The following is a 26017-nucleotide window of genomic DNA, read 5'->3' as shown; positions in this document are numbered from 1 at the left end:
CTAAGATGTGCTTATAAACAGTTACCTTTGAGAAGCTGAAATAAAGCAATAGATGAGTTTACTCATCTGTAATTCAGACAACCAGTAGAAGTATGTATCTGGTGAGCTGCCATACTGCCAAGAATTGAATGAGTTCAGTCTATAATACTCAGGTTCTGTTTGTACTTTCACTGAGCAGCAGAGCAATAACCCCTCCCTTTCCCCTATTCTCCTTCCTGTGTCCTCCATAATGGAATAATCTCCTGAGGCCAACATCACAAACATAGAGGACCCTTCACTTCTTGGCTTGTCACTCCTATGTATCACATGGTTTCTGATTTGAGTGAAATAATAGTTCCTGGTGGAATCCAATTAGCCATGAAGAGTGAGGCTCTTTGTAGCACTATGCATGTGCTGTTGCTCTGTTGGGAGTGGTGATCATGAATCACTGGTAGTGGGAATGCTAATTGGAAGGTCCAGGAAACATCACATTCTTTTTTTTTTTTTTTTCTGTGCTTGCTATTGAAAGTAAGGAAGGCTTAGATTGAGACTCATCCTGGATACTTGTGGGATACAAGGACACTGATTTTCTCAGATGAGGCAATTTGTGAGAGGGGGTGGTAGGTGTAGGTAATAGGAAGGGGTTAGATGGATTAAGTGGGGCCAGGTTTAGTGGGGAGATCTTGAATGACAGGGAGTCATTGAATGTTTTGTAGGAAGGAAGTAACTTAATGCAAGTAGAATTTCCTGAACTAAGCAGGTAATAATGTTTAGTACATAGCAGAGGCTAACTCGATAGTAGGATATTGCAGCAAGTCAGGCATGAATAGATGAAAGCCTGGATTAGGATGGGGACAGAGAGAACAGATTAAAGAGACATTTAAGGAAAGAAAAAAAGATTTTTAAAAAACCAACTAGGCATGGAAAATAATGGAGAATGAGTAAGTGAAATGACCGGTGTTAGTCTTAGTAGAACTGTGTTATCATTGCAGCAGGTGAGAAATAGATATTTGATTTGCTTTGAAGATTTATTAAAGAGAGGGAAAAATTACATGGAGAGTTAGAAGCAACAAGGAAGATACAGTCACTGAAGATACTAAAGAAACAGAAAATTTTAAATTGTGTCTACATAGCATTGTATATTAGGGGGCTGCAGATGGGACAGGGTTGAGTGTCAAGAAATATAGGTATTGAGCAAAGGCTTTTATTTGGGAGTCAGAGGTCATTGTTGAATTTCAGGAATTCAATTTGAGTAGATTGACAACATCAGGAATTATTTGGGGGAGGTTAAGGAGAGAATAGTGCTGAGATGATGGAAAATAAAAGGTATAGACCACTTGCCTCTGAAATTTAACAGTGAAAGGAAGATGAGAAATGAAAAGTAATACTAGCAGCAACCTTTCAGATTACCAAAACTTGTCATTTGGCTAAGAAGTATTTCCTGTACAGAGGAATAGTAGAAAATTATAAGATCCAGGAGGGAGTTAGGGGAAGATTTCAACCCTTCAGCCCGACTCTGTGGATAAAGCATCTGTGGAGATGTTCCCGGTGAGCTCATGGCTTTAAATTTCCTTCTTTAATAGCTCCGACCACATAGTGTTGGGCAGGTATTTTGCACCTGTGTGTTCCCTGAAGTTCTGTTGGAACTTAGAAGGCAGAGGAAGTAAGGAGGTGAAGGAGCAAAGTTTCTGTTCTCCTCTTACTAGTGCATGAATGTAAAGAAGAAAGGGAAGGGGGTAATTTATATCCTTTTTTTCCCACCAACCTGCCCAATAATTTCATATATATATAATATATATGAATTCATATATGTATATGATATATATATAATTTCATATCCTGCCCAAACTGGAATTTGGGTTTCTTGGCCCAGAGTTCAGATATTCCTAATACTCTGTGCTGTCAGATTGGAGGCCTTAGAGAAGGAAAAGAAGAAGAGTATCACAGTGTGGGTCCTGCTGTCTGCTCTGAGCTGCCCAAAGTGGAGTCACAGCTGCTCTTGCCAACTGCTGTTGAGAATGGGCTGAGAATATGCTGCGCAGAGTGACTGGGTTGTGTCTGCATGCAGAATGGAAGCTGCCCAGGTAGAAACCTAATTCTGCCTGGCCCAAACCAGCAGGATAGTTACTACTCCCAGGCAGAAACTTTCTTAGTAATTCAGCTGTAGTTTCTCTGTTACAGTCTGTTCTCAAGTGGCAGGTCATAGGCATTATGACTTGCAGAAGTAAGTGAATCCTGGAGATGTGGTCCTGACACCTGGACTGAGAGCTTGAACTACAAGCAACTGACTCTTAGAACTTGCTTATCAGGGTGGACTCCCACAGACGGCAGGTGCTGTGCAACATCCTACTTGTGGCCATGGCAAATGGAAAAAGTCTATTTGTCAACTTGTTCAGAGTAATTTACCTGGACATACCTATTTGGGGCCCACTGAAGAATCCCATTGTTCTTCCCTCTTCCTCTTCTTCATCAGTCCCCAGGGTGTCATACCAAACATATATTGCTTCATTATTGCTCATTTTGTTGTTGTATCTGAAAAAAGAGACCCAGATATAGTTACTCTTGATTCAGAAACAAATTGTTAACATTTCAAGTGTTCTGCAGAGTTCCCCCTAAGGATACAAGAAAGGAAATGAGTAGACATGGGACTAAGTTTCCAAGCCTGAGTGTTCATAGGACAAGTTGTAGATTGCTACCTCAACAGTAAATGGGCTTTCATAGAGCTAGTTTAGTAGAACTGGGAATCATAAAATTTATTGGAGTTTCACTGGGCTTCTTTTATCTAAATGGGAAGGAATTTAAGAGAGGAAAACCAGATTTTGGACCCGGAACCATGCATACAATACAGTCAATAGGCATTATTCATGGATTCTATATGTATCAGTTTGCCTGCTAGCTAAAATTTATTTGTAAGCCTAAAATCAATAGTTGGAGCATGTTAGTGGCCATTTGCTGACATGCACAGATCAGTGAAAAATTTTAGTTGCCCAGGATGCATGTTCCCAGCTGAGGTCAGACAAGGCTATATGCTGCCTTCTTTTTTCAGCTCTTATACTGTTAACAAATATCCTTGTCTTGGTCAATTCAATACCATGGTTTGTTTTTGTATTTTTGTGGTCCTTTGTTGGTGGTGGTGGTGGTGGTTGTGCTGTTAAAGATGGCCCCCACACATAGTATCAACGTGCTGTTGAGTGTTCCCTGAGCGCAAGAAGGCTGTGAAGTCCTTTACAGAGAGAAATGTGTGTTAGGTAAGCTTCAGTCACAAGTTATAGTGCTGTTGACCATGAATTCAATCTTTTTTTTTTCTTTTTTTAAATTTATGATAGTCACAGAGAGAGAGAGAGGGAGAGAGACAGAGAGACAGAGAGAGACAGAGAGAGAGAGAGAGGAGAGAGGCAGAGACATTGGCAGAGGGAGAAGCAGGCTCCATGCACCGGGAGCCCGACGTGGGATTTGACCCCGGGTCTCCAGGATCGCGCCCTGGGCCAAAGGCAGGCACTAAACCACTGCCCACCCAGGGATCCCGACCATGAGTTCAATCTTAACAGATCTATAATATATATATTAAATAAGATGTCTTTAAGTAGGAGCCCACATGAAATAAGATTATGTGCATATATTGATTGCTTGATCAAAATGTGACCAGAGGCTCTCAGGAACCTAACCCTGTATTTCTCCTAGGAGCAGTGGTTCCATGGTTGCTAATTCAGTATCCACGGCAACTTAGTAGAGCATACCTACATAAATAATGAGAATTGACTGTACACAAAGGGAGTGCTTCCTTTAGAGTAACATATATTTCGCTAATAATGTTGGGTTAATGGTGAATATGAAATGACATTCCAATTGACTAAAGAGAATTATAGCATCATGAGATTTGAGCTGAGCTCCCAAGGCCTACGCAGCACAGGTATTGGCGTCACTGGTTGCTGCCCAGGTCCTGGAGCCCTGTGATAGAAGGTGTCTTCTTTAAGAGAAAGGATGAGCTCGTTTCAGCATTTGGTCAGTTGTGAGAGGCCCTTTAGAAAGTTTTCCTCAGTGATTTCATTTCAGTGTAGTTCTCACTTGCCACCTATAGGAGGTAAGAGTTGAGAGAAAGAAACATTTCTTAAGGAGTGTCTTTTTTTCCCTTTCTTGCTCTTTTGCTACTTTCTGCCTTTACTGCTTTCTTAGGGAAATCCATGTTGATAATTATTTTTGTTCCTAGCCACCCAGAAAATGACATTTTGTATTTTACCTGGCCACCCTAAATTGAAGTAAATAGGTCCAGAATCAAGAATTGTGCATGAGAAATTACTAGAAGTTAGCTCTCGGCTGGAGCATGAACTTTGTAAAGTTTGAGTCATTTAGGGAGTCATGAGGGACAAAGCTGCTGAGGAGGGCAGAGACCAAGTTATAAAGGACCTTTCATGGTAATACTTACCACACTGTGGTAATTATTTGGTGTTTTTTTATATTTCTATCAACTGGGGCAAGATGTGCCTTTTCTTTCCTTCCCAAGTCTTTAACACAGTGATTTACAAGCTGTAAATGAAGATTTTTTTCCCCAATGGTTGTTTGCTTATTTATAAATGTTGAATATATGAGTATTTTGAATACCATAAAACATATAGAAAAGTGACATTTTTAAAGGATGAGACAAAGATAAAATATTAAAATTTTTATTTTTTTAATAGTACAAAAATTCCTTTTGCTCAATGAGAGTGCATTCATTGAATATATGTCATTACTTTTTGCCTTGTTTTGTCTTGATTTAACACTGTGATATAGACATTTGATAGTATGGTTATAAGTTCATTTATTTTCATAATATAAGTAGTTAAAAAAGATAATCCATAAAGAGATGTTTCTCCAAATAGAAGAATGACATTGCTAGTTCCACTTGGTAAATCATAATATATGTTTTTCAATTATATCCACCAGCTGTGCCAAAATTTTTGTTTTAATTCGGCTAATGTTTTATTTCCCAATGTTATTCAGTTATTTTTGTTAATTATTATTAAGGTATTACATTTTTATATTTCTAGCAAAGAGTTTAAGACTCATTAAAATTCATTTGGAAGATTTAGAAAAAATCTGTTTTCAAGCTTTTAAACTATGCAGTTAGGAAGGTTCTTACTGACTACTTGTTCTTTCAGCATTCACATATTCAAATACTAGTGCTAGTAATCATTGTACTAGACTAGAACAGTAAGTACACAACAGACAAAAAATTCCTGCCTTCATTCAGTGGAAAAAGGAGATCAGCAATAAATTGATAAACAAGTAGTTAAAATGTTAGATGGTGAGAAGCATTAAAGAGAAAAAATAAAGCAAGGAAGGGGAATAATGGGGGAGTGCTGGGAATAGTTGCTATTTTAGATAGGGAGGCCAGAGAAGGCCTTGTGGAAAAGTGATGGTTAAGTAAAAACTTGAAGGAAGCAAGGGAAGATATCTGGGGACATACTCCAGGCAAAGGGAGTAGCCAGTGGAAAGCCCTGAGACGAAGTGTCCCTGACCTCTGAGGCACAGCATCATAGGGGCTTGAGTAGATAGAGTAAGTAAACACAAGAGTAGTAGGAATGATGTCGGTAGGTAATGATAAAAATCATGTAATGACTTGTAGGCATTGTAGGGAATTTGGCTTTTATGCTGAGACATACAGGAAATCATTAGATGACTTTGGGTGAATGAGTGGTATGATTTGACTTTGGTGTTAATAAGGTGATTGGCTGCTGGGGGCGTAGTACTGGAGTTGGGCAAGGGAGGTCATCTGGGAAGCTGTAGCCCTGATTTGGGTTGAGAAGATTTTGGTTGAGACTAACATGGTAGTATAGACAGTACGAAGTGATTGTATTCTTGAGGTATTTGGAAGGTAGATCAAACAAAATTTGCTGACATTAATTGTGAGAAGTGTGAGAAAGAGAATTCAGGGATGACTTCTCTAGGTGATGCTTTCATCATATTCAACAACAACAAAATCACCTCATAAAAACCTCTCCAAATACCCATTTTCAAAATATTATTTCAGAATGATTTCCTTGAAAAGTAATTATTACTTATTGTTAAAGCATCAACTTTATCAGAAAAATAAATAACAACTGGTTATGGGCAGAATTGCTATTTAGGAATTATTTTTGAAAAAATATTAGACCTGGGTTTTTTTACATCAAAAATATCTCTTCTGAAGTGGACAGCTGATAGCTGGCATCACTGAAGCAGTCATGATATTTTAGAACACTTGTCTATTTTATTTTATTTAAAAAAAATTTTTTTTTTAAATTTATTTATGATAGTCACACACACACAGAGAGAGAAGCAGAGACACAGGCAGAGGGAGAAACAGGCTCCATGCACCGGGAGCCCGACGTGGGATTCGATCCCGGGTCTCCAGGATCGCACCCTGGTCCAAAGGCAGGCGCCAAACCGCTGCGCCACCCAGGGATCCCCACTTGTCTATTTTAAAAGAAAAAATGTCAGGCAACTTAAAATTTGGTGCAGTGGTAAGAAAATAACCACTGTGCCTCTGTTATAAAAAATTTTCATGATCATTCCCCATGTTATTATAGCATTTTTATAATGATTCTACTAAATTAACTATGCCACTGACATTCTCGGTGCTCTTTTAGATTTAACTTCTTTGCAGTAATGATTTGCCTATGAGTGAGGCAATGAGTGCATTTCTTTCATGTGTGGTATTAACTTTGCCAGGACTCCTTTCTTCACTCAATCAGTGCATATGTGCTCTATAAAACACTGTTTTTATTAAAGAAGTCATTTATTAGAATATGTATTTCTTCCACAGTACTCCTTTAGTGGTTCACTTAAAAAAATAGTTCTTTATGTATTTCATTACTGAGACAGAAACCTCTGTACTTTCATTGAATAGTATGGTAAATTTTGCATATTGAATAATTTTTGAATATTTACTTCCTCAAATATCCACCAACATTTTCTTCACCTGTTGACTAAGGAATGTATTTGTTTGCCACATTTTATCTGTGCACTACTTAATTATCAATAAATTACTAATGCAAGTGATTGATTTTGGTGTATTTAAATCAGTTTTTACAGTGGCAGAACAGATATTTCACAGATGATGTGTGGCTTTTTATCTTTTGTATGAAAATACTTAATACTATGTATTGTATTGAGTATCCCAGTGACAACATCAGTGAAAAATATATATTTATGTTTACATTCTGGAGACTTAATGTAATTTTATTATTTTTTTATTTCAAGTTTTTATTTAAATTCTAGTTGGTTAACATATTGGTTTCAGGTGTAGAATTTAGTGATTCATCACTTACCTATAACACCCAGGGCTCATCACAAGTGCACCCTTTAATCTCCATCACCCATTTAGCCCATCACCTGCCCACCTCCATCTAGCAACCCTCATTTTGTTCTCGATAGTTAAGAGTCTTATGGTTTACTTCCCTCTCTTTTCCCCCTTCCCCTATGTTCATCTGTTTTGTTTCTTAAATTCCACATGAGTGAAATCATATGGTATTTGTCTTTCTCTTTGACTTATTTCACTTAGCTTAATATTTCTAATGCCATCCATGTTGTTGCAAATGGCAAGATTTCATTCTTTTTGATGGCTGAGTCATATTTATATTTATGTGTGTTTATGTCTGTGCGCACGCACGTGTGTGTGCACACGTACACACCACCTCATGCATTCATCAGTAAATGGGACATTTGGGGTTTTTCCCTTAATTTAGCTATTGTTGGTAATGCTGCTATAAACATTGGGATACACGTGCCCCTTCAAATCAGTATTTTTGTATCCTTTGGGTAAATACCTAGTAGTGCAATAGCTGGGTCATAGGGCTGGAGACTTAATTTTAAGATGTCTTTCTAATCACACTGGCTTATCATGTTGTTAATTGACCTTTTAAGGCAGAGTATGCACTAAGAATATAGTTCACTGCTAATAATAGTGGATGTAAATCAGTATTTTAGAAATCATTTCTATTGATTCACATCTTGGGGACTGATGATGTCTTGTCAGATATTTAGGTCAACATTGTTTTGACCTCATAATGGTGCTGATAAAGAGCTCATGTTTGAGATTCCTGGAACTTTGCAGTGTCCCCCTCTTTATTTCTGTTATTCTGAGTTGTCTCTGTAAAAAAATAAAAGCAAAACTCTCATGAACAAAATAGTCCTGTGCTTGTCTTTAGGAACAACAATATAGTAATTAAGGAGACATATTAATCTGTCTGAAATCAACATTGTGGGAAGAAGACTCTTAGGTAATAGAGTTGAGAATGACCAGCTTTGGCTGTTGAGCCTACTGAAGGATTTATTAGTATTACTTGTATTTTTCAAAGAATCAACTTTTTGCATTTGATGACTTTTTACTTTAACGTTGATTTCTGCTCTTATTTACTTCCTCTTTCTTTGGATTTATCTGTTCTTTCTCTAATTCCTTGAGATAGACACATAAATGATTGCTTTCTAAACTTTTAAAATATAACTTTAGATGCATTTCACCGTTTTTTTTTATCATTTCACTATTACGTTAAGTCAAAAATTTTTTCTAATTACCATTGTGATTTCTTCTTTGATCCATTGGTTATTTAGATGTGTACTGCTTAATTGTCAAATACTTAAGGACTCTAGTTATCACTTATATGTTGATTTCTAGCTTAATTGAAGACATACCATGCTGTCAGTTAATTGGTGAGAGTGCTATGACAATTCAGTTGGGGGTGATAGTCTTCTCAACAAATGTTACTGGAATGAGTGGGAGAAAAATTAACCTTCTTGCCTTTGGATTACACCACAAACAAAAGTTAATCTGAGATCATAAAGCTAAAGCTACAAAACTTCTGAAGAATATTTTTTAGGCTTTTAATAGACTTTAAGCAAAGATTGTTAAAGGACACTGAAAGCACTAAAGGTAAAGAAAAAGTGAGAAATCAGAATTCATCAACATTAAACTCTTCGGATTATCAAAAAGACAAATTGTAAAGGAAAACCACAGACTGGGAGAAAATATATGTAATACGTATATCTGACAAAGAACTGGTATCAGAATATAAAAAGAGCTGCTGGGATCCCTGGGTGGCACAGCGGTTTGGTGCCTGCCTTTGGCCGAGGGCGTGATCCTGGAGACCCTGGATCGAATCCCACATCGGGCTCCCGGTACATGGAGCCTGCTTCTCCCTCTGCCTGTGTCTCTGCCCCTCTCTCTCTCTCTCTCTCTCTGTGACTATCATAAGTAAATAAAAATTAAAAAAAAATTTAAAAAGAGCTGCTGTAAATCAGTAATTAAAAAACTATAATTTGGGCAGCCCGGGTGGCTCAGCAGTTTAGTGCCACCTTCAGCCTGGGGCGTGATCCTGGAGACCAGGATCGAGGCCTATCTCAGGTTCCCTGCGGGGAACCTGCTTCTCCCTCTGCCTGTGTCTCTACCTCTCTCTCTGTGTCTCTCATTAATAAATAAATAAAATCTTAAAAAACAACTACAATTTAAGAAATGGACAAAATACTTAGAACAGATGTTGCATAAAAGAAGATATTTAAAAAGCTACCATTATTAGTCACCGGGGAGTTGCAAATCAAAACTTCACACTAGAATGGCTCAAATTGAAAGTCTGCCAACATCGAAGGTTGATGAGGCTGTGTAAACTGGAACTCCTATGTATTACTGATAGGAGTATAAAATGATACGGCCATTTTGGAAAAATATTTGCTATTTTCTTATAAAGTTAAACATTCGTCAATTCTGTAACCTAGCAGTTCCACTCCTAAGTGTTTATCCAAGAAAAATGGAAATACATGTTTATAAAAAGGTTTGTACAAGAATATTTATAGCAGTGTTATTTATAATGGCCCTAAAATGGAAACTACCAAAGGTCCACTCATAGGGGAATATATTATAAGTTGTAGTATTTTCATATAAAAGAGTACATTTTGTATGAGCCCATTTGTATGAAGTTTAGAACTAATCAATGGTAAAGAAATGAGAACAGTGTTTGTCTTGGGGTTGTGGCAACTGACAAAAAGGGGCATGAAGGAACTTCCTGGAGTGATAGTATGGCTCTATAGGAGCATTTTGCTTTAAAAAAGTTATTATTTTTGCGATTTCCTTTGAATCTATATCATGTCAGAATAGTAAGTTCAAAAAAGTACTCTATGGTTTCTATTTGTTGAAATTTCTTGAAACTTACTTTATGACCCACTTTTGGTTAATTTCTATAAATGTTTCATGTGTACCTTAAAAGAATATGTAGTCACAGTTGTTAGGTGCAGTCTTCTACATAGGTTATGAAGGCTGAGTTTAATTGTGTTACTCAAATCTTTTGTCTCCTTGTTCTTTGTCTTTTTTTTTTTCTCTTCTGTGACTTACTGAGAACTATATGTTAAAATATTTTATAGTCTTTATAATTTCAAACACACACATCACAGTTATTTTAAAGACCATATCCTATGACTCCTCACCTCTGGGTCCTGTTTTCATTGTCCATTTCTTTCTTGAACCTATGCCCTGGTGTGCCTGGTTATTGTTGATTGAATGTGGGACATTTTGTATAAAGAATCAGATACTGTAGATGGTGGTATCTTTCTCTGTGGGGTTTACTTTTGCTTCTGTTAGGCAGTTAGAGCAGGGCAAACGTCCTTTATCCAATGGAGGACCGAACAGATTTGATACTCAGCTCTGGTACTTTTTTGGTTTGCTCACTTTATGTGCCTCTAAGCAGCTGCTTTCTGCTTGGCTTCTCTGCAGTTTTGCCCTGTGCCTCTTACAGAGAAGTAGATGTCTTTTTTCTTCATTTTTTTCTCTTTTTTTAAAGAGAGAGAGGAAGAGGAGGGGAGGGGCCAAGGGAGAAAGAGAATCTTAAGCAGGCTCCACCCCCCAGCATGGAGCCCAACACGGAGCTGATCTCACAACTCTGAGACCATGACCTGAGCCAAAATCAAGAGTTGAATGCCTGACCAACCAACTGACTGAAACACTCAGGTGCCCCAAGATCAGTAGATGTCTTGAAAGGAAAAGCAGCATAGTGATTTGCCTCAGTTTTGTTTCTCTTTTCCTCAAGATATTGGCCTTTCATGTCCTGGCTACCTTGGTAGTACTCCAGTGCCTTCAGACAGGTTTTTAAATACCCAGCTTTCCTAGTTCAGTGGAAAGTTGGTCTGATACAAACCAGCCCCTTGTAACCAGAGCTGGGAATCCTTCTCTAAGCCCATACAGTCAACTCCTTGTCAGGGCCAGATACCCATTGTCACCCTGAGATTTGAAGATTTCTGTATCATTGCCCCAGAACATTGTCTTCTTGAGCTGTGCAAAAGGCATATTTGAATCTGGGGCTGTCTCCTGGACATATACACATCCATTCTATTTAAAATCTGCAGTCGCCGTGTGATGGTTTTCACTCTGGCATGTTTGTAGGAGATCATGCGTGCCCAACCCACAGGGAGCCCATTAACCTAATTAACTCTGTGATTGGTATTTGAATAAAAAGGTTCCTTTGCTACCTCTGGGAGAGGAAACATTTTAATGATTACTGCCTTCAATTCTCTGCTAGGTTGAATTTGTCTTCTAGCTCCTTGAATTTTAGCTAAACTACCATGAAAAATAAATCTGAAAATTCTGTATATAAGAAGGATTGGGAGTCTCAGTATTCATGGATATGATTCTTCCAGTCCCTTCAAAAGTAGAAACAATTTATAAGAAATGCTTTTAAGGCCATAGAATAAATTTAGGCTAAGGAATGCAAGTTTAATATTATTAAACCTAATTTAAAATCTCAGCAACCCCCCCCCCCAAAAAAAAAAACAGCTCCTGTTGTACTTCTGCCAGAATGGAAAAGAGATTCATTCTGAAGGCTTCCCAAGAGGACTGAAGTTATAAAGCTCTTGATGTTTTGTTTTTTTCTCAACAGTTTGCAAGAGCAGTGATGCCCAGGTTTTCTCAACAATGTACCCCATTTCCTGGCATGCTTAACCACTGATCTCCTTTTTATAAGAAGAAAATTTTGGTGGAGAGTTACCCAGCAAGGAAAGGACGTGTGGCTATTAAGTTAGGTAAGTCGTTTGTTTAGAGGATGAGGAGGAAAGTAGCTTATTGGGTAAGTACTGAATAACATTTTTATTTATTGTGAGTGGGATTCTAGAAATGGATAGTATGCATTTCACTGTGAAGTTAAAAGATCCTTGTTACTGATGACCTTCTAATTCTAGATTTAATTCTTAGCTCTTCTTTTAGCAGCTGTATAAACTTGGACATGTCACTTAAATTCTCTGATCCCCTTGTCTTTCATCTATAAGAAAAAATTAATATAAAAAGCTTTTGCAAATGGGAGGATGTAATATTAAAATGTAATTATCACTGTTGTTTTGTAACTATTATAAAATTCTATGAAATAATTAGTGGTCTTGTATCTCATGGTGCTTTTGGACCTTGGAGCTTTGTACTGTGAATTTGGGGGCTTCATCTTGAGTGCCAGTTGTGGGAGACCTTCCCCACCTGCCTCCCCTGTAAGAATACATTATACCATTCTCTTGTGTACAGGTATATGCTACTTTTTAGAAGGTAGCAAGGGATGAAAGTTAAAGTCAAGATCAAAGGAAAGAAAATAACTACCTATATAAGTTGTTATGGCAAGCATTTATATTAAGTGTTTGGATACATTATTTCATTAAATCTGCTACCAAATCTTGTAAGGTGGATGTTATCCATACCATGACATTTTTCCTTAAGAGACAGAATCCCTTAGGGAGTCACTTAGAAGAAGATAAAAACCATCCTAATTTATTAAAATTTGAAAGATATTATTGGATGGTAGGAATCTGAAGTTTTAAATTTTTTCTAATGTTTTACAGTACACATGTATGGCTTCTATAATTATAAAGTGGTTAATTAAAAATAAATAATGGATTTTAAGGAATCTTTGTCAAGCACCTATTATGAACTAGATACTGTTTTAGGTGCTTGTTCATATCAGTGAGCAAAACATGAAGATCCCTGCCCTCATGGCACTTATGTTCTAGCATAGAAAGAGACAGAGGATAAATAATGCATGTAATAGAGAAATAAATTACTAAGCTATTAGAAAACCAATAAGAATATGGAAAAGAGGAAAACAAGAGCTAAGGGGAATTGGGAGTGTTGGGTGGCACTTGGAATACAAATTGAAATGTTGAATGAAACTTCCAAGATCAGCTTCACTGAGAAAGACAGAAAATCGGGAGTTCACCCTGGGCAAGCTCCAGGCAGAGGAAGTAGCCGCTGCAAAGACCCTAAGGAGTGAACATGGTGGGATATTTCAGGCATAGCCAGGAGGCCAGTGAGCTGGAGCAGAGTGAACAGGACAATAGTGGGAGGTGGGTTTAGAGAGGCAGTGTCAGCTTTGGAGAAAATAATGTCATTTCCTTAGTTCAAATTCATAAGAAGAGTTACCTGTTTTCTTCCTGCCTACTTGGTTTATTCTATGTATATTCTTCTTCATTTAAAACACACACACAGGGGATCCCTGGGTAGCGCAGCGGTTTGGCGCCTGCCTTTGGCCCAGGGCGCGATCCTGGAGACCCGGGATCGAATCCCACATCGGGCTCCCGGTGCATGGAGCCTGCTTCTCCCTCCGCCTGTGTCTCTGCCTCTCTCTCTCTCTCTGTGACTATCATAAATAAATAAAAAAATAAAAAAATAAAAAAAATAAAATAAAACACACACACACACACACACACACACACACACAAACACACACACACAATTATACCTCCACCACTGTATTAGTTTTTTAGGGCTACTCTAACAACCACAAACCTAGGTGGCTTGAAATCACAGAAATGTATTGTCTCACAGTCCTGTAGGCTAGGAATCTAAAATCAAGAGAGGGCCATGCTCCCCCTGAGACATGAAGGGGGAATCCTTTCTTACCCCTTCATAGCTTCTGGTGGTGACCATCAATCCTTGTCTTTCCTAGGTTTGCTGCTGCATCATTTCAGTCTCTGTCCTCACATGTCATTCTCCGTGTGTGTGTGTGTGTTTGTGTGTGTGTCTGTGTGTCTTCGTCTTCACAGTGCTATCTTTCCTTTTCTTAGGATAGCAGGCATACTAGATTCAGGACTCTACTGCAGCATGATCTCACTTTAACTAATATACTTACAGTGATGCTCTTTCCAAATAAGGTCACATTCTGAGGTACTAATAGGGTAGGACTTCAGTATACCTTTTGGGGGCATAGTTTACCCATAACCATAATGAACAATAGTTGTTACTGTTCCCATCTTATTAGGGGTGAAGCAGGCTCAGAAAGCTTAAGTGATTTGCCCAAAGTTCAAGTCAGCAGAAGCACTAGGTTAGTGCACTGCTGTGGCAGGGATATGAGATGGAGGTGATAGGGAACTATTACGGCTGAGGACAGGAATTGTGCACACACAACACTGCAGTCCCCATTCAACTCCTGAACCCCAAGATAGCTCACAATTGATGCTCTATCTCAGCATTCCTGTCAAAGGGAAAATAAATGCCCCCTCCATGACCCCACTCCCCATTTTGTGTTTCATTCCATAGCATGACACACAGAGGAAACGGATGCTATTTCCCTATTTTCGGAATTTTTCCCAAAAAATAATACTGTAATTTCTTTGACGTGTAGAACATTTTGTGACGAGACCACATGGGTTTTTCTTACACAACATAGGAAAATATACAGCTGTCTGAGTCAGTTGGCTTTTTGCAGTCGAATTAGGGGATTCTGAAAGCATTTGATAGATTTTGCTCTCATTATATTTAAAAATTCTTTCTTATTATGAAGCTTGTCTAGCCATTTGTGAGTCTGAAATCAGCATTAGAACTTTAGTCTTAGTCTTGAGAGATATACCTGAGAAAAGGAAGGGTACACCAAAACAGAACTGAGCACTTTTCTGTGAGTCTTAGTAACATCCCTGGGTCAGGCTAAATGTGCATGAAGCCAACAAAGGCAATATTCCCAGAGGAATGTCTAGATCTTGGTCAAGGAAAAACAAATCTCAAAGCTAAGTATTAAGTCTAGGTGGTAAGACAAAGCATGGCTGGAAAAAAGGTCATAAGGTCAAAATCAGAAAAATTAGAGGTATGTTAAGAAGTAGAATGTGAGACATATTGAATGGTTCAGGAAGTTGGTTGGGTGAGGGCTTAGGAGGCTTATTTGTCCATGGCCCTGACTGCATGGTGTGAAGTGAGAAGGAGGAGGTATCCTGTAGGACTGGGCAGTCCCCTACCTGCTTTTAAATAGAGTCATTAGCCATTTCTTATTACATACCCTTGTAGTTTCTTTTCAGGGCCCCTTCTTTTTACCTCTGTTTTCAGTATGATTTTATTCCTCCTAAGTTCTTGGACTTCTCATTTCACTTAACAGCTGACTGCTTTGGATCTGTGTGTTGAAGCATTCATTCTTCTTAGTATCAGAAAAGGGAAAAACTGCCTCTCTTCCAAAGATGCTTCTGCTGTTAAAATCGATTTTCTTTGATCCTGAAAGAGTGTGGCAAGAGTAAGTTCTTCATATTTTTCTGCTGAATTAAAAAGACCCATAGTCTTTGTTTGATGTCCCCACCACAGAAGGCCACTCGCCAGAATGCAGCAGTCACCTGGGTCTGGTGTGGGGGAGGAGTGCAGGGTTCATAAACACAGGTGCACCCCATTGACTGTTGATTATCTAGCCGGCCCTTTGTAACTGCAGATAAGCAGTTGTTGCTCTTGTTACTGCTGCTGCTGCTGCTTGCTAATTGTCAAAGGCCAAGCAAGCCAGGGGTCACTGGTTTTAATTACTTCCCTATTATAGACATTTTGTGAAAATACTAGGCCTAAAGGTGACAAGTATTAGGACGTAGTGTCTGCTTAGTTCCTCTAAGCACTATGAGATGGGAATAAAATCCTCCTTATTTCCCAGTAGCAGTAGATTGTTGAGTAGTGAGAAATACAGAGGCCTTCAATTAGAAAACAATTATAAAACATGTATTTTTTTATTCAGGTGAAATTCACATAGCAAAAAATTAGCCATTGTAACAATTTATTTATTATTTGAGAGGGGGAAGAAAGCACACTCATGAGCGGGAGGGGCAGAGGGAGAAGGGGAGAGAATTTAAAGCAGACTCTGCACTGGATGCGAAGCCTGACGTGGGGCTCTGTCTTACCATCCTGAGATCACCACTTGATCCGAAACTAAGAGTCGGACACTCAGACCAGCTGCACCACCCAGGCACCCTAGAATTAGCCATTTAGAAGTGAACCATTTAGGGATCCCTGGGTGGTGCAGCGGTTTGGCGCCTGCCTTTGGCCCAGGGCGCGATCCTGGAGACCCGGGATCGAATCCCACGTCAGGCTGCCGGTGCATGGAGCCTGCTTCTCCCTCTGCCTGTGTCTCTGCCTCTCTCTCTCTCTGTATGACTATCATAAATAAATAATAAAAAAAAAATAGAAGTGAACCATTTAGTGGCAGTTAGTACATTCACAATGTTGTGCGACAATCCCAGAAGACTTCCATCACCCCCTGAATTAAAGCCCCGTACACATTAAGCAGTTATTTCCCATTTCTCCTTCCCCTCAGCTGCTGACAACCATCCATCATCTTTCTGTCTCTAGGGGTTTACCTATCCTAGGTTTTTAGTATAAATGGAATCGTATAAAATGTGATTTTTTTTTGTTTTTTGTGTGTGTCTGATAAAACACTTCTTTTTAAGTGCAACAAATGCAAATCATTTGTTTTTTTCAGTCTCCTCTTGTCATAACACTGGGATTGCTGGGGTGCTGCAGAAGTATTAACATCTCTCTAATTAGGCCCTCACAGAGAAAAACCTCTTCAGGAATACCTGCTTCACTTCCACTGTGGTGGGTTTCTCCATACGAGACAACTAGCAGTTTAGAATTAAGTCGCCTAATCTGCAGGGATATGAAGAATTTGATTTCGCTTTAGGAAAGAGATCAATTCCCTCTGGCATCCTTCCCCCCCACCTCCAATTTAGGTCCTTGTCTAGTGGTCCGAACACCAATTTATCCCATCATCCAAATGAAGCTGTAATTGATACTTTGGCTTCAGGATAGCTGGAGATTATATTGCTAGCTAAGCAAGAAAGCAGAGTCTTTCCCGCAGGGAATTGAATGATACCAGCTGTGGAAGATGAAAATTTGAGAAATACTTTAGTCTCATCTTTTGAGGAGGCTGATCATCCTGCCACCTCCCTTCTCTTTCTGGTGAAATAGAGGCTGCTCAGGGAGGGCTGTGGGATGCAGACAGCAGAGGCCTGAAATGAGATTCCTCTCTCTGTCTGCCAGACGTAACCCAAGTCGGTTGCACAGATGAAGCCAGCAGAAAAAGGAGCTGGATGGCAAACAAGGTTCTGAGGGGACCAGGATTCCAGTTAAATAAATCCTTTTGTGGAAGCAAAAGAACCTGCTAGTCTAGTGATGCAGAACTCAAGAATTAAATTGGCACAGAGCTAGTGCTTTCAGTAAATGTAACCTCTGTAAGTCTCTTTTCTGTAGATGCCTTGGGAGCGGGAGGACAGTTAAATGCAGGACAAATTATGGCTTGTTGCCCTCAGATGGTGATTATCATGTATGTATTAGCCAGGTGTGTTTGACACATTGACTGCTCCAAAATATCTCTTCCGGAGATCTGAGAATACCACCTGTAGAGTAACTGAGGGATGGGGTGGGGCACTTTTGTTGATTTCCCTCCCTTCTCTCCTTTCCTCCCCCTTCTTTCATCTCTTTCTATCTCCTTCCCTCCATTAACATATATGGAACTTGTTATATGCCAGACACTGTGCTAAGGATATGAACTGTGACCCCGCCATCCCTCCCATTGTCTCCTCTCTAAATGCGTTCTCTTGCAGTTGCCGAGAATAAGTAGTTGTATACTTGTCTGTCTCTCAGAGAAGGAAGTAGCTTCTAAAGCCTAGAGTCCTCACCTTGGAGCTTTTGAATCTAACATGGCCCAGCAGAACTTTATGGAATTGAATTCAGATATGTAAGCAGATAACCATATAAAATGTGCTTAGTGACATTTGAGAGAGTTCTGCACAGAGTGCTGGGAAACAGAAAAGGCAGAGTAAACAACTGCCAAAGGGAGCCACAGGGCCTCCCAGAGGTGTCATTTGAGCTGTCTTGAAAGATGAGAAGGTGTTTTGCCAGACAAACAAGGTGGAGGGCACACAATCTCCAGAGGTCACACCTATGTGAATATGTTTCTTGGGAGGAGCCTGTGATCCTCTAAATCATGCCCTTTCTTTCTTTAATGAAACTTCAGAAAATAAGTACCTGATTCACCACTATCTTTGGATCAAGCCCACAAACAGTGTAGGCATCTCTTCCAGAAAGTGATAAGCCTGTTTCTTCTTCAGGGCTACAAGCCCCTCCCCCACCAAAATTCCTGTTGAATTCCTTATCTCTAAACTGTCATGTATTTTAATCTTCCTTTTTTTTAATTTTTTTTTAAGATTTTATTTATTCATGAAAGACACAGAGAGAGAGAGAGAGGCAGAGACATAAGCAGGCTCCATGAAGGGAACCTGATGTGGGACTCGATCCTGGGTCTCCAGGATCAGGCCCTGGACTGAAGGCGGCGCCAAACCACTGAGCCACTCGGGCTGCCCTAATCTTCCTTTTCTGTGTTGAAATAAATGTTTTTTAAAAAATTCTTTTTCTAAATCACTTTGAGTGGAGCCAAGATTTCACTTCGATAATCCTTTCACCATTTCAACAAACATATGTGGAATGCTTCCACTGCTCTGGAAGTCTCAGTTTACAGAGAACAGTGAGAGTTCTCCCAAGAAGACTAAAACGGACACGAAACAGGAAGCTAAAGTAGCACAGAAATGGTCCTCCTTTAGCATTTATGAAAGCATGGTCTTCTGGGGTTGAGTCCCGCATCGGGCTTCCTGCATAGAGCCTTCTTCTCCCTCTGCCTATGTCTTTGACCCCCCTCACCCTCCTCTCTCTCTCTCTCTCTCTCTCTCTCTCTCTCTCTCATGAATAAATAAAATCTTTAAAAAAAAAAAAAGCATAGTCTTCACACACAGAGTTGGCATTGAAACTTTTTGGAATACATGACTCCAATTCTGAACTGAAGTTTAGAGATCTAAGGAACAAGAAAGCCATCCTTACCACTAGGAATGCTTACAAGGAAAAGTAAAAAACACCTTTAGTCTAAGCTTTACTGGGTACATATTTTAAGGAGCCTCAGGAAGTCCCATTCCATGCAGAAAGATACCCCAAAGGGAGCATGTAAGATAAAGTTTTATATTCTATTAAGTATTTGGTCACATGTACTTATGTATTTTATTTATTTTTTTAAGTAGGCTCCATACCTAGCAAGGACCCCAACATGGGGCCTGAACCCACAAACCTAAGATCAAGACCTGAGCTTGAGATGAAAAGCCTGAGATCAAGAGCTACCCAGGCACCCCTATACTTGTATATTTTAAAAACATGTCATTTGATGTTCATTTATTTGCTATAAATTTTGGTGTTTTTGTAAGGACTTCAGAATTTTCTGGAACTAGAACCCCAATTTATTATTCTGGTCATAGGTCATATAAGGATATAGCTTACCAGGGCTTGTCTTACTTTCCATAGTAGGGAACAGCTTAGTTCTTGAGTCAGATAATGCCTATAATTGGTAAGGTTGCTCACCTAGGTGCCACCTCTTTTCTCTCTTCCCATCAGCCTAGCTGCCCCTAAGACAAATTTATATCCCAGCTCTTCCATAATTCATTCTCTCATACCCCCCACTTCCCAAAAATGATTCATTTTTTTCTTGTAGACTTCCACAAAGCTCATCCTGCCGCCCCCCCCCCCCACCTGCCACACACACACACACACACACACACACACACACAGAACCTAACATTTTTCTACCCAGTTTATAGTTTTTGGTAAATGTCATATCACATATGAAATGATAATTTCCTTGGATTCAGGAATATTTTGGTTTTTCTTTATATCTCATCCTTTTTTCCCTCATTCCAGTACCTGTCACAATGTAAAGCTATAATGGATATTCAATAATAATTCACTGAAGTGGCATCAGGGGATGGAATTTCAATCTAGATAAACGAATGTCTGCATCCCTTCTGGGATGCCATCATCCATAGTATAAATTCTTAAACTATTGTTTTCCAAAGTAGATTCCAGTTAAATAGTCCTTAAGATATCTATGATTAAATATTTTGGGGGGAAATTCTAGTATAAACAAAGTTAAACAGGATTCTATATTGTAGGACTTCTCAAATTGTAGACACCAAGAGGGAGATACAGTGAATAACGTTTCCCCAAATTATTTGACCACAGAAACCTTGATAATTTTCTCAGGATATATATTAGTTTCCTATTGCTGTTATCAAACAAATTACCTTGAAGTTAGTGGCTAAAAATGATGCAAGTTTATCATCTTAAAGTTCTGGAGGTCAGAGGTCTAAAATGAGGTAGTAGGGCAGTGTTCCTTTTGGATGCCCAAGGGGAGAATCCCTTTCCATGCTTTTTCTAGCTTCTAGAGACTGCCCACCTTCCTTGGCCTGTGGCTTCTTCCTCCCATCCTCAAAGCCAGCAGTGTAGTGTAGGGGTGGAAAAATGTTTCCTTCTAGTTTTTTTGGCTGGTTTAATAACTAAATGGACATAAGATATTAACAGGAAAAAAATTTGATTTCATACATATATGAGCCCCCTAAAAATATGAGACTCAAAGAAGTAACCTGAGCAAGAAGCTTCTGTACCTCTTAGATAATAAATTTGTGACAAATTGACAACAAAAAGATTTGGGTTTGGGGGTACTTAATTAGTGAAAAAGTAACAAAGTTTATTTATACAGCCTCTTGGCCCTAATTTGCCTCTCTAGTAATAAGGATGCCTTCCATCTTCCTGGTACAGGGAGGGTACCTTTTGCATGAGAGATTTATGTTTTGCTTTCAGGGGGGAGACAGAAAAGTCAAGCATGTCCTTCTTGCACTGGCTGTCCCCCAGTAACTTGGCATGGAAGCGCCCTGCCCAGCGGGGAGTCTGCCTCTCCCTCTCCCCAGCCCCGCCCACTCAGTGTGCTCTCTCTCTCAAATAAATAAAGTCTTTAAAAGAAAAAAAAGAAAGTGGCCATCTCTGGAGGGCCATCATTCTACGACCTCATGACATTCATTCTATAATAGCACTATAGCATTTAGAGGAATAAGCCCTTAATCCCTCAATGGAAATCTGTGTGAAATACTACAACCATAATTTACAACACTGTTTCTTTTTCTTTTTTTTTTTAAATTCTTATTTATTTATGATAGAGAGAGAGAGAGAGGGGCAGAGACACAGGCAGAGGGAGAAGCAGGCTCCATGCACCGGGAGCCCGACGTGGGATTCGATCCTGGGTCTCCAGGATCGCGCCCTGGGCCAAAGGCAGGCGCCAAACCACTGCGCCACCCAGGGATCCCTACAACACTATTTCTAAGGGAGAATGAATTCTCAGTTGTGATACAAAAAATTCACATCTGTGATCCACAACCATGGATAAACTAGGAACTCTTTGTGTAGTAACCACAGCAGTCATAACAATAAAGGCTCCTCATAGCCTTCCAGCACACAAATCTGCTTGAGCAAACATCAAAGATGAAACCTATATGAGGTTAATAATGTTGTGAAGACTTATGGGGAGAGATTGACCATGAGGAAGAGTAGAGAAATGAAATGAGAGATGAAGAGAGAGCTGACTGAGGATTAGAAAAATGACTTGAAGTCTGACGTGTCATGTTTTAAAAACTTTGGGAAGAAAGAAACAAACATTGTCCTATGTAAAGGAAAATAAGTAACCTAAGGAAGATACTTGATTTCAAATAGGTAGAATGAGAAGACTTTTTTCTGATCTCAAAAACATGAACCTTTTCTTACAAAATACAGGCATATGAGAGATCTTTGAAATTCCACATAGAATTATGATAACAGACATTAGGGAGAAGTGGTTTGGGATTGACTCATATCAGCCTCCCTTCACCCTATGCAGGCAACACTCTCAAAGACTGAGTTCCTCCAGGGCAGGAAAAATGTCTGATTAATCTTTGAGGCCCAGCCCTAGCATGTACTTTGGCAGAATCCTGTAATGTTTGTCAGGCACCAAGTAGAATGATCACAGAGATAGTTCCTACCTGTGTATCACAGCAGTATTCATATGGAGGAAATTATGGTTGGTTTGTTTTTTTTTCATTTGGAGGAAATTATGTTTGGAAAAAAAAAGCCAAAAAAAACAAAAACTGAGGCACCGGGGTGGCTCAGTAAGTTAAGCATCTGGCTCTTGATTTTGGCTCAGGTCATGAGATGGAACCCCATGTGGAGCCTGCTTAAGATTCTCTATCTCAGTAAAACAAAACAAAACAAAACAAAACAAAAACAAAAAGACTGACATGAGAAAGGGTATATTAGAAAAGAGACCAAAAAAAAAAAAGAAAAGAGACATAAAAAGTATAATATGTTATGATTTTCATAGGACATGTCTAGAGATTTTCTTCATTCCCAAATTGTTCATTTTACTACAGCAGGTAATTTCTCACCAAATCAGGTACATTATGAATAGAAAAGAAATGGATTGAGATGTTGCTATTATTAAAATCATTCTTCAATTAAATTGCAAATTGTTACTTATTGTATGGCCATTATTGTATCCATAATCTAAGGGAACCCCTTGCAAATAACCAAATTGGCAAGCTATTAAATCAAAGAATGCTTATAGCCAGCTATGTTTTATTTAGAGGATCAAGAAGAAAAGTGTATTTTTTTTTTATATTCCAGTACTGGAGCATTCTCTATCTTGCCTCTGTTGAAATTATAGATTTTTTTTTTTAGGACAGATTATGATTTGTGCTTCTTTTTCTGTTCCCAGTTTGTATAGTTCAATATTGTAGGCTTCATTGGCACTTAATAAATAGTTGATAGACTTGAATTAAATGGAAAAATATACCAATATGAGCACAGTAAAAGTCAGTGCAGGTAGGCATAAAATAGAGACACATTCTTATATAGAGTGAATGATATTGATACATTTTCCTAGCTTTTGGCTAACTTTCCACCATCAGATGGGTAGATTGTAAAAGACAAATTCATAGGCAATACTTTGCAGTGTACAGTAGCAGAAGATCCTACAAAAGAAAACAGGTAACTGATTTCAGCCTAATCCAACAGAGGACATTTGTAAGTCAGGCCAAGAAAATTGCATTCTAAAGCAATATTGTGGTATTTACAGCAGTATGACAGCAGCAGTAACAAAAAAGTAGTGAAGCTTCAAAATAGCCAGTTCTTAAGTGACAATGGAATTTAAGATTACCACTAACAAAGTAATGAAGCTAAGGAAGCAGCTAAGAGATACATAAAAAGAATCTAAATTGAATAAGAAACCACGAATACTATAGTTTATGTTTTAGAAATAGATGAAAAATGAAAAATAAAACCATGGGAAGTAGGGCTAGTTCTCTGAAAGTGTTTGGATCCTCCAGTGGTTCAAGTGTAAATGCAGGGATGACATTTTATTGAGATTGTGTTAATTGTCATAGCAATAAATTCAATAGATTAAGAAGGGGTGGGAGTAATAAATTTAGGAATTTTTAAAGGAAGAGACTTTTGTTGTAGTGTTGATAAAAGTTTAAGAAAAGTATTCAGTTTATTTAGTTTCATGTTTCTGCTTGAGATTTTTCATGAGTGATGTGATTCCTTTAAAAGAATAAGACCTAGGAAAGGAACAACTCATGAAAAGTATTATTTTGAGTTTCAAATATGATGATTCAGAAGTAGGGAGGATATATAGCTTGCTTAATAGAGCCACTGTGCCAGGATATAGGATTTTCAGGGCATAGAGGGGAGCATAGTCAAAACATGGCTATAAACATGTGGGAGAAAGATACACAAATGCTTCATGGCAAAATGTTGCAAGAAAACAGATAAAAGCTGTACAAATTACAAAGATAAAAAGTTGAGCAGTGCCTACGTGGCTTGGTAGGTTAAGCGTCTGACTCTTGATCTTGGCTCAAGTCTATCTCAGAATTGTGAGTTCAGGCCCTACATTGGGCTCCACGCTGGGCATGAAATGTACTTAAAAAAATTATTAATAAGAAAAAATAAGTTTATATTTTACAGAAATGCAGAGAAATTAATACTTTAAAATGTCGTTGGTATTTGAAAAAATATAAGAAAGGTAGATAAAAGGTATTATATTATTAAGACAGCTAGGAACATGGATGCCAAAAGAATCTATGGGCATAGTTAGAAAAGCACATGGAATTTAATTCTTCTAAAGGAATACAATTTGAAATGGAAATTTATTATACCTGGCAAAGCAGGAGGGTAAAACTTGACCATTTTATAAATTTAAATGTTTCAAAAATTATTTTTGCCTTAGTTTGTCAGTCCAGGATAATTTTTTTCCTAATGAACAACCTCTGTGAGTGAATATTTACAAAAATGTTGAGCTATTTGGAAAATAATGTGGGAACAAAAGAAAATATCACCATGATTATTGTTACATTTTATAAACCTATTATTCTCCTAGCTTAAAAATATTACAAGAAATTAGACTATAATAACAGAATACAAATTTTTGGATATTAGAGAGCATTTTGAAACAGAAGAGATTAAGATGTGAGAGGGTTGTAAATTTGGCAAGATAGTGTTTTCTTCTTTATAGTTTGGGAATTATGTAATTTCATGTAGTGTAAACACTGACTCCATTAACACTGAAAGGGAAAACATCCATGAACTAATCCTACCTTTCCTTTTCAGGTATGAGGAGTGCAGTAAATTTCTCCCTCTTGGCAGGGGTCAGAAGTTTGATGGAGACTGTAATTCTGTGAATTTTTATAGACTGTGAAATACAATAATAATTTCAGTGTTTTATTACAGGTATCAGTTTGTTTCCTCCATCTATGTCATTTTATTACAAATTATATGCATCAGTATGATGAAGGTAATGTGTTTTCTTGAACTGAAGTGGAAGACACAGAGCAGAATTGATAATACAAGTGTGGGGCACTTTTTTTTTCTTTTTTTTTTTTTTACAATTTCATAAGCTTTGTGCTCACAGATTGCATGCTATACTTTTTATTACAGTAACATTTAACAAAATCATGGCCATGGAGGAAATTAAACTTACACAGAATGTCCCTAATGAGGCTCTGGGTGCTGTTGTTTCAGGTATGGTACAGAGTGGTTACTCTGAGTGGCAAATTAAAGAGACAAAAGCCATCTTTTCCTTGTTGCTTTTAGTGTACAAAATTACTTGGATTTAACCATAAATTACTTGTACAATAACCTCAACTGTCTGGGACACAGCAAAGCAAAGGCAGCTCAAACAGATCCCATTCATCCTCTAAACTCCTAGGGGAGCTTCTTAGGCTTTTGATTGACACCTAATGATTCTCTTGACACATATAATTCTATCCGGCTTGATTATTTAATCTCCTATTTCACAGGCACAAAAAGCATACATTTCAAAGGAGAGGGAATTATGAGAATCAGACTCACCAACCTAGTAAGAAGTGACAGTGAAACACATAATAGGAGCTGAATACTTATTTTAAAATAGGGCCAAAAATGTTTTAAGGCAGAAGGGCACTGATAAGAACAGACCATCTTGAGTACTTCCCTTAAGACACCATTTTATTGCATCTGAGCCTCATAGTAGTGGCACTGAGACCCCAAAAACAGTTTATGTTCTGTTCATGTATAATTTACCATAGAGAAATTTCTGTTTAAAATGCTTTTATTTTTGAAAATGTTGACACTGAAAGAGATAGCATTTACTTAACCTCATCCTTCAGTAAAACCATATAAATAAGAATTATCATCTTATATTGCATCGAATAAGCCCTAAAATACATCTATTTTTACTACTAGTGATCAGAATATTTTGATTTTAAACTCCCATTTCAGTTTTTTTTCCCCAGAATTCCTTCAAATGACTTACATGGAAACCAACAATGATTGGATTTACCCCACCCTTTCTTGGTGGAGATAAAAAGAATCTGTTTATTAATTCATCCTTGCTGGTTGATTTCCTGAGGTTATGTATTTTTGTTTTGTTTTATTTTATCTGGAGCAGTTTCT

The 26017-nt window shown here is 38.2% G+C and overlaps 1 protein-coding gene across 7 annotated transcripts in view; it reads left to right on the top strand.

Annotated features, from left to right (window-relative positions):
- Nucleotides 1–26017, top strand: part of CRACD (capping protein inhibiting regulator of actin dynamics) — a 272284-nt gene that overhangs the window by 121308 nt on the left and 124959 nt on the right. For all 7 annotated transcript variants that reach the window (XM_072748931.1, XM_072748926.1, XM_072748930.1 and 4 more), the window contains one exon: nucleotides 11859–12000. The gene's annotated coding sequence lies outside the window, so the exon portion shown is untranslated. The remainder of the gene's footprint in view (nucleotides 1–11858; nucleotides 12001–26017) is intronic.

The sequence above is a fragment of the Vulpes vulpes genome, chromosome 2, assembly GCF_048418805.1.
Source record: "Vulpes vulpes isolate BD-2025 chromosome 2, VulVul3, whole genome shotgun sequence".
NCBI classification, from domain to species: Eukaryota; Metazoa; Chordata; class Mammalia; order Carnivora; family Canidae; genus Vulpes; species Vulpes vulpes.
The sequence above is the reverse complement of the archived record's forward strand: the minus strand, read 5'-3'. Positions and strand labels throughout refer to the sequence as shown.